The 10,038-nt window shown below is 38.1% G+C and overlaps 1 pseudogene; it reads right to left on the bottom strand.

Moving 5' to 3' along the window:
- Nucleotides 1-1,597: 1,597 nt before the first annotated feature.
- On the bottom strand, nucleotides 1,598-2,938 carry LOC118853448 (annotated as a pseudogene).
- Nucleotides 2,939-10,038: the final 7,100 nt, after the last annotated feature.

The following is a 10,038-nucleotide window of genomic DNA, read 5'->3' as shown; positions in this document are numbered from 1 at the left end:
TATGGCATCTTGGGGTACTAGGGTGGCTGAATGTTTCCCAGTTTTTGGATTGCTCTTTGTACTTGGGGTGGCTATGGTTCTATGGAGCCCCAGGAGTGACAAAGGCCTGAAGGAAAACTGGCTAGTGGTTTCCCAGGAGCCCAGAGCAGGATCCCTGGAAGATAATCCCTCCTTCCGAGGGATTAAATTGATAAGCCTGGCCCAGAAGGACTGTGCTGAAAGGGTGAATGTTCTCAGACTATATTGTATTTGGAGCAGAGAACAGCCTTTCTACAGACTTGAGAGAAAAATCAGAGAATGGCCTTCATGCAGATTTGGCAGGAGGGGCTGGTGAGGACAGCAGCTGCCGAAATATCAACCCAGATGGGAACTTTGGAAAGCTGAAAGCGCTGAGTTGCCTTGGAGAGACTTTGGTGAGATGAGCGGAAAAGGTGGAGAATCACCTACATTCTGGCAGAAGCCAGGAGAGGCCAGGCAAAAGCCTAGTGAGGCCAGCCCGAGTTAGAACCCAGGAGCTTGGAATTCACCTGTGGGGCAAGATGGAAACTTTGCAGCAAGGAGCTAAGTGTATGTCTGTGCTGCCTCCCCCAGGGCCTGTTTAAGACCGAGGAGGGAGGGGCAAATTTGTTTATGGTGGGGTGGGGGAAGTGCTTGGGACCCCACCCTGTTGGCTTCATTGCCCTGCCACCCCTCAGGACTTGGAAGCGGGGACTGGAACAGCACGGGGAGAACAGACCCCCAACACAACTTTGGACTTTTTCTTTGAATTGGGACTTGGGGTGCCAAGTGGAAGCCTGCAATGGCAGTTTGGGGAGAAGGAGACATCCCCAAGAGAACTCTGTTTGTTTGTTTGCTTTAGGACTTTACTAACTCCTTAATCAATCATTCCCAAAATACTTGTTTACAATTCAAATGTCCACCCTAGGTCAAAGCAAGTTAATCTCTTTAGCTAATACAGTGTCCAAATAAAGTGCTTCTTGAGCATTATGCTGCCATTGCAGGCTTTTTCCTAGTACCCTCAGGAACATCATGCTTTAGTTAGTATTTACAATATAATACAAAAGCATTATACTTATACTTAATTGATATTACACTCCACCCCTTCCAGGTTCTATGGCATAACAAAAATCTAAATTAAATGGCCATGGATCCTGGAACAAAGAGAGGCATTATACATTTTGATGCAATCAAGAAGGAAACTAAAACATTCACAACAAAACAAAACATATCATTCAGTGTCATTCCCAGATACTTGTTTACAATACAAACATGATCCACCCCTAGGTCCCAGCTCCCACTGAATGTTATTGTAAATAAGTTTATTTTTTATATTTATTCTCTCCTGCCAAAAGGTACCATATTTTCCTTTTTTTTTTTGCATTTTTTTCTTAAAGACTTTAATTTCATAGACACGATGGAAAATTTTTTACAAAGACACATGGAAAACTTGGATATGATCACTTTTGACAGTGTAAACAAACTAACCAGAGAGCTAGCTGTACTATCAAGGCTGCCTTTATGCCATCATGGTACCTTCTCAACAGTTGCCTAAGTAACAGATAAGCTAAGTGTGTTTAAGCTGATGAGTTTTGGGTAACTAGTACTCTTCTTCCTCTTCACCTTCTCCTTCAACAGAATCCACACCAACCTCCTCATAATCTTTTTCCAGGGCAGCCTAAATCCTCCCATGCCTCACAGAACTCTCCTTCTTCCGTGATTTTCCCCATATACCAATGGACAAAGGCACGCTTGGCATATATCAGATCAAATTTGTGGTCTAGGTGAGCCCAGGCCTCAGCAATCGCTGTGGTGTTACTTAACATGTACACAGCAAGCACCTTGGCCAGGTCACCACCAGGAACCACAGTGGGAGGCTGGTAATTGATACCAACCTTGAAGCCAGTTGGGCACCAATCCACAAACTGGATGCTATGTTTTGTCTTGATGGTGGCAATAGCAGCATTGACATCTTTGGGAACCACATCACCCCGGTAGAGCAGACAGCAAGCCATGTATTTACCGTGGCAAGGGTCACATTTCACCATCTGGTCGGCAGGCTCAAAGCAAGCATTGGTGATCTCTGCTACAGAAAGTTGCTCATGGTGGGCTTTCTCAGAAGAGATGACTGGTGCATATGTGGCCAAAGGGAAATGGATACAGGGATAGGACACCAGGTTGGTCTGGAATTCTGTCAGATCAACATTCAGGGCACCATCAAATTGGAGAGAGGCAGTGATGGAGGACACAATTTGACTAATAAGGCGATTCAAATTAGTGTAGGTTGGGCATTCAATGTCAAGGTTTCTGTGACAGATATCATAAATGGCCTCATTGTCTACCATGAAGGCACAATCAAAGTGCTCCAGGGTGGTGTGAGTGGTCAGAATGGAGTTGTAGGGCTCCACTACAGCTGTGGAAACCTTAGGGGCTGGGTAAATGGAGAACTCCAGCTTGGACTTCTTGCCATAATCAACAGACAGACATTCCATCAGCAGAGAGGTGAAACCAGAGCCAGTCCCACCACCAAAGCTGTGGAAAACCAAGAAGCCTTGACCTGTGCATTGGTCAGTCAGCTTCTGAATCCTGTCTAGAACCTAGTTGATGATTTCCTTGCCAATAGTGTAGTGCCCATGGGCATAGTTATTGGCAGCATCTTCCTTGCCAGTGATCAGTTGTTCAGGATGGAAGAGCTGGCAGTAGGTTTCAGGACGAACTTCATCAATGGTTCCAGATCTACAAACACTGCTCTAGGGACATGTTTGCCAGCTCCTGTTTCACTGAAGAAGGTGTTGAAGGAGTCATCTCCTCCCCCAATGGTCCTGTCACTTGGCATCTGCCCATCAGGCTGGATACTGTGCTCCAGGCAGTACAACTCCCAGCAGGCATTGACAATCTGGACACCAGCTTGGCCAATGTGGATAGAGATACACTCATTCATGGTGATTAGTGGGTTAAGCAGCGACTAAGATGCAGAAGCAGGGATACCTGGGTTCTTGTTACAGCCCTCCACAAGCTAATTTTCCCCTTATTTCAATGGTATCATTTTTTAAAACGTGTGTTATGTAATAAAGTATCTATGATTCCTGAAATTTCTTTCCAGTTTGGAGTCTACAATCCAAAGGGTTGTTTTCCCTCCCTAGAAGCCATTTACATAGCTGCCATCAAGTTAATGGAGGTGACTCAAAGAGCTAGTCTTCCCAAGGTGTGGTTAACTGAGGAATATAACAACACTATTGCCCACTCAATTATACTTTCTTATTTTTCAAATTATCAAAGACAATGAACAAATATTTAGTAAGTACCTACTACGTGCAAGGCACTATTAGCTACTAGAAGTTTACAAATTATGAAATTTTTCAAAACCCTCCTTGAGTAGAGTCCTGGATCTCAAGGAGTTTATAACCTAGTCCAGAGCAATAACAAATACATATGAACACTAACAACTAAACAGTAAGAATACTACATTCACATAATCTCAGAACAAATTAGAAATATAAGTGCCAAGCTTCTCTGCCTCTGTAGCTTTATAACCCTCTAAGATCCCTCTGCCTTTGCACCCTTGTCCTCTGATCGTTGAACTTCTGCCTGAACCTCCAGTTTCACCTAGTGCCCAGATCAGCAGCCTACTCACTCCTTCACACCCTGCTTACCATCCCTCTCCCCCGAGCTTTAATTGGAGTTGTGATCCTCACAGTCTCAACTTCTCCAAGTCCATGGGCACCTCTATTTCCTACCCCCCCAACCCATACTTTTTAGCCTCTTTTATGTCTTCCTTATTATAATGGAAATTCCTTGAGAGCAGGGACTGTCTTTGTTTTTGTTTATATTCCCAGTCCTTAGTACAATACCTAGCACATAGTAAGCACTTAATGTTAGTACATTTTGACTTGAAAGAGTTGAAAAACTAAAATGGATAATTTCAATTATTTTCAGTTAGGATTTTCTTGTATAAATGAAACCAAATAGCCAAGAATATAAGAAATGAAGAAAATTGGGGGGAAACTCATAAACAATCTCTCAGACAGGATGTGATTATGTTCGAATATTGCTGTGGGGTAGGAAATGAGTTGGTTGATTTGAAAAAAAAAAACAGTTGAACCTATGAAGACGCTATCCACCTTGAGACCAAGAGAAGACAAATGGAAATATGCATGGTATGGTCTTACATATATGCATATGAGTGTATATGTGTATATATGAGTATGTTCTGTGAAAAATGATTTTTCTTAGTAACCAGTATCTTGGAAACTCAAAGATTCTGCCTCCCTCCCCTTCTCTAAAGTTCTTCACAAGGACTTTATTGATAATGAGATTGCATCGAGTCTTATCCTAGTCAAATGCCGATCCAAGGCTGAACTGATTTAATGAAAGGTCTGCTCAGGCTTGAGTAGAGATTCTTCTGCCTTGCTAGCCAAGGCTGGGAGTGGTCTGGTATGGTTGGGTGGTGGTCTGATAGAATAGGTATTTCCTCTGTCCAGAAGTAAAATGATGGTGGAGTGATATCAGTCCCTATTGAAAAGGTATATAAACTGGGCACCTCAACTCTGAAATTGAGCCAGTTCTGGACTGTAACTGCCATGCAATGCATGTTACCAGCTTGTAATTAAAATGTAGACACAACCTAATTTGTCTCTTTCTTAGAACAAACTCTGTGGAAAGTTGACAGTTTGTAGACATCTTAAGTGTAGTGGGGGTGGAGAGGGAGTAAAAAGTGCACAGCACAGAACAAAAGAAAACCTAGAAGAAAATAAAAAAAAAAGCTGAGTAGCTTTGAAAACAATGTGTAGTATATATTATATAGGTTTTCATGAAATGGAAATTTGTTTTATATTTAATCCTCTCCTATGTTCTGTTGTGTACATGGCAATGGTTTTTTCCCCCTCATTTTCTATTTAAATTTAAAATGATTTTTTAAATATAATTTTTTAAAGCGTTGAAAAATTGAGCAACCTGACAATCTACAAAATAGTCTCAGAGAAACTGAGGTCCTATGGAGGCAATACATCAGAAGCCTCTATTGCCCATAGCCATACTGTCCGGTTAAGAACATAAGTGAGTCAGCCAAATAGACTCTAAGAATGGCCAACCTCAAACATGAGATGGATTGCTACAGCTAGACAATACCTTACATGGAGAAGATCTACAGAATGATTCAGATGAAGAAACTTCATATTAGTTTTTTCCTGGGTCAAAGAAAACATAAAAGACCACACCAGCCCAGGGGCAACCTCTGCCACAACAGGATGAAGTGGCTGAATCTCTTTCTTGCCCCTGTCCTGGGGAATCAAAAGAAAGATTCAGATCTGGGAAATAACACTCAACTTGGGATACAAGGTATGTGGAGGGGAAAAGGAGAGGGGAAATGTTGGTCACAAGTAACTAAGAAAAAGTGATTACTGAAGCCAAAGTTTCAGATCAAAGTATAATAGTAAGTCTAACTTGTCACTGAATTATTGGTTTATGGCTCTGGCTTGTCTAGGGGAAGAGACTGGCTTTAGAGGCTAGGTTAGTAGGAAGAGAGGAGCTCTAGAAGGGAGAGAAGAAAAAAGGATTGGAAGGAGGCAGCTATGAATAGATACAGCAAAGAGCCTTGTCAGTCATTACACTGAAAATAAAAGATGAGTATTATTTATGCAATAGGTAAATCACTGCATAAGAGTCCAAGGGTCCAAAAAAGGGACATACCTTAGACATGAGAATGAGAATAGAAAATATCACTGACTAAAATTGAAGGTAAATAGAAAAACAAATAGGAAAAATCAATAATTCATTCAGCAAATACTTATATGAATAAAGAAGAAAGTCCATCAAAAAAATGACTGATAGACACGGTGGGTGCTATAAAGTCTAAGGTGCTTCTTTCATCTAAGAAAAGAATCTAAGACATCTTTCTTAAAAGCTATTTAAAAGATAAAATGCAATTTAGCTATTAATCTTAAACTATGACCTCAGGATCATAGACTTGAGAGCTAGAATGCACCTTGGAGGTGATCTGATCCAAACCCTTCACTTTACATATAAGCAAACTAAATCCCAGAGAGAAGGGTAATTTGCTCACAGTCATGCAGGTAAAAGTGGCAGAGACAGGATTTGATCCCAGGTCCTGATTCCAAATTCAGTGCTCTTTGCACTGCACCTCCTTGAAGGTTGTAATTAAATAATTATTACATATCAATTTTGGTAGCTGATAAATAACATTTGAAAGAAGTGAAGAGTAAGAAATTTTCTAAGTTTATCCAAAGAGAATTCATCTGTATGGGTTGCAACTTTAAGCTCTCTCAGGGAAAAGAGCATGTTTATAATTTTTTTTAATCCCATACCTCCACTCTATCCAAAACAATGCTGAGTACACAGCAGGTACTTAAACATTTATTAAAAACATCCCCAAAAGGAAACAAATAAGAATTAGAGGGCAAAAGGAGGTACAAAAGCTCAGATTATACAGCCCCAATCACAGTAATGAAGGCAGTATCATTTGAGCAAAATTAAACCATGTGGAAAATTCAATGAAGTCAACATCAGTCATCAATCAATTTCAGTGCTCTTCCATACACACATCTGATAGCACAGACAAAACCTTTAGCTTAACCTTCAACAGCTTAATGTTGGTTTTTGTATCCCTAAGGAGAGGCAGTTAACTTGCTCATAAACTGGAGTCTGAATTTTAATTATTGTTCTTGGTACCTGGGATTTTCCATGTAATGGACTGAGACTATTGGGAAACAATTTATTCCAGCTAGATACCACTGAAGAACTGAGGGATCCCTCACAAACACCTCGAGTCAAGCTCCAAAAAAGAACTGAAGAGAAACAGACGTAAGCTCCTGCATCCAGTCCAAGAAACGGTGTAAACCCAGAGTTGGACCGCTGCAAAAGACAGGGCTAGACCAATACTCAGCAACATTCAAGCAACCCTCCTGGGCCACACCAAGAGACAAAGTCAGGGAAGTGCCCAGTCAAACACTCAAGAGGCACCTCCCTAAAGCCCATTTCGGGAAAGTCCAGGAACTATTATGCCCAGGAGCCTAACAAAAGGCAGAACCCAAGACATAGCCAGGGCATCACCTGAGAATAATCTACCTGCCAAACTGAATCCAATAGGAGGAAAAATGGATTGTTAATGAAAGAGGCCTTTGAAGCATTGCTGATTTATTTTTTTTAAAAAAAAAAGGGCCACTGTTGGGGTAGGAACTTTGAAATGCAAATGCAGGAGTCAAGAGAAATATAGAAAAGCTAATATAAATATTTGATCAATTGGAAAAGACTAGAAGATAATGACATGTTTACATTTTAATAGGGGAGAACACATGAGAATCTCCCCAAAATCCTAATGGCTTCAAGAGTCAAAGACAAAGTCAAATATGAAAGGCAGAGGACCTGGAAGTGGTCTTGCTCTATTTTGATGCCGGAAGAAGGAAATAGGAGGAAAACAGAAATATAATGGGAGGAAAAGGAAGAAGAGAAGAGGACTCACTATGTCAAAAAAGTAAGGGTAGTAATCATCTCACAGAAGGCAATAGTAAATACACATAAAAGTCAACATAATAAAATTTGTGGAATACAAATTTTAGTCCTTAGGGGAAAACTTTCATAATATTTTCTTCTAAATACTTTCCTCAATAAGAGATAGACATGAGTTTTAAAGAAACTAAAAAGGTAACCAATCAGAAAAGCCAAATTAGCCCACAAAATAGAAATTCTGAAAACCAAGAGATTAACAAAAGTGAAAGCAAAATCTTATTAAACTGATAAATAAATCAAGGAGCTATTTTTTTAAAATAAAAGTCTTTTTTATATGAAAAGAAAACAAAATTATATGAAAGATAAAAAATAAGAATTCACAACAACCTAAGACGATAAAGGAAAATATCAGAAACTATTTTGCCAAATCATAAAGCAAGAAAATAGATAACTCAGTTGAAACTTAGGTTGCAAAAAATAAGTTACACAGATTAACAGTACAAGAAATAGAAAAGGCAATGAGTGAGCCACAGATACATTCTCCAATAAAATAACTTCACAATTGAATTTACAAGTTAAATTTATTAAACTTTTAAAGACTATTTGAATACAATATTAGATGAACTATCTGAAAAATGAGGAAAAGATATCCTCATAACTTTCTCTGATACGGTCTTGATACCAAAATGAAGGAAACCAGACTAATATCCCCAATGAACATCAATTAAAAAAAAATCAAACGTTTTTCAAAAAGGCTAGTACAATAACAGAGTAAAAAGTGTATACACTATTATCATGTTGGACTTACACTCGGATATAGGATTGGTTCAATATAATAAAAACTAGAACAATAACATTGATAAAAATTAAAATCACATAATTATATCAATAACTACTGGAAAAATAAATTTTTAAATCCAAGAAACATTCTCTCAAAACAGTAGAAAAAGCTAGGAATAAATAAACCTTTCACTAACATAGTAAGTAGTATCTAGCTAAAAGCTAAGACTTAATATTATATATAATAGAAAAGGACTAGAGATCTTTCTAATAAAAGGTAAAGCAAGTGCCCATTATCATCATTATAATAATATAATGCTAGGAATGCTACCTATAAGACACGAAAAATATATTCAGGGAATAGGCATATCTAAAGATGAAAGCTAACTTTTACTTTCTACAGATTAAATGAAAATCCATCAGGAATATATAAAAAGATAAAGTCATTTCAAAATAACCACAGAACTTATAAAAAATTTTGGTGTGTATCCACCAAGACCTATCCAAGAACATGAATAAAACTATAAAACACTCTTTACAGAAATAAAGAAAAACCTAAATAACTGGAGAAATACTCATTTTTCATGGGTAAATCATGACAGTATAATAAAAGTATATAAGTATTTGTTTTTTATACAATATTGTATTACTTATATAAGTATAATAAAAATGACAATTAAATTCGCTTAATCATCAAGTGCCATAACAAACCAAAAAAATGTTACTTTATTGAGCTAGGAAAAAATAATGAAATAATGCCAGTAAGAAATGATGAAAAGGATGGTTTAAAATAAACTGGGAAAGATTTATATAAACTGATATAGAATGAATTGAGCAGAAGTAGAACAATTAATGAAGCAACATTGTAAAGAAAAATATTTTTGAAAGACTTAACAACTTAAAAAAAGCAATGACCAATCACAATTCCAGAGGACAGATGATGAAGCAAGTAAACTATCTCCTGAAAGCATTGATGGATCTAGATATACATTTTTGGAGAGGGCTAATATGAGAATGTTTTGCTTGATTACATATTTATACAAGGTATTTGCTTTTTTTATTCTTTTTTTTTCCCCCATAACTGGGGGTAAGAGGGAGGAGATAGGCACTGAACTTATCAATAGCTTTCCTATTATTCCCCACCAACAAAAAAGGAAATTGACACCTACCCAGCAAAACTGAGTATCATGCTCCAAGTCAAAATATGGATTTTCAATAAAATAGAGGACTTTCAAGCTTTCTCAGTGAAAAGACCAGGGCTGAATAGAAAATTTGAGTTTCAAACACAAGAATCAAGAGAAGCATGAAAAGGTAAACAAGAAAGAGAAAGCTTAAGGGACTTACTAAAGTTGAACTCTTTTGTTCACATTCCTACATGGAAAGATGATGTGTATGATTCATGAGACCTCAGTATGAGGGTAGCTGAAAGGAATATGCATATATATATATGTGTGTGTGTGTGTGTGTGTGTGTGTATGTATATATATATATATACACACATATATGTGTGTATGTATGTATATATGTAGGTGTGTATGTGTGTGTATATATATATATGTACATGCATAGAGAGAGGGCACAGGGTGAGTTGAATATAAAGGGATGATATCTAAAAAAATAAAATCAAATTAAGGGATAAGAGAGGAATATATTGAGAGAGGGAGAAAGGGAGAGATAGAATGGGGTAAATTATCTCGCATAAAAGTAGCAAGAAAAAGCTGTTCTGTAGGAAGGGAAGAGGGGTCAGGTGAGGAGGAATGAGTAAATCTTGCTCTCATCGAAGTTGACCTGAGGAGG

This window comes from Trichosurus vulpecula, chromosome 6 (genome assembly GCF_011100635.1).
Source record: "Trichosurus vulpecula isolate mTriVul1 chromosome 6, mTriVul1.pri, whole genome shotgun sequence".
NCBI lineage: Eukaryota > Metazoa > Chordata > Mammalia > Diprotodontia > Phalangeridae > Trichosurus > Trichosurus vulpecula.
Note: the sequence above shows the minus strand (reverse complement) of the source record. Positions and strands in the feature narration are given on the sequence as shown.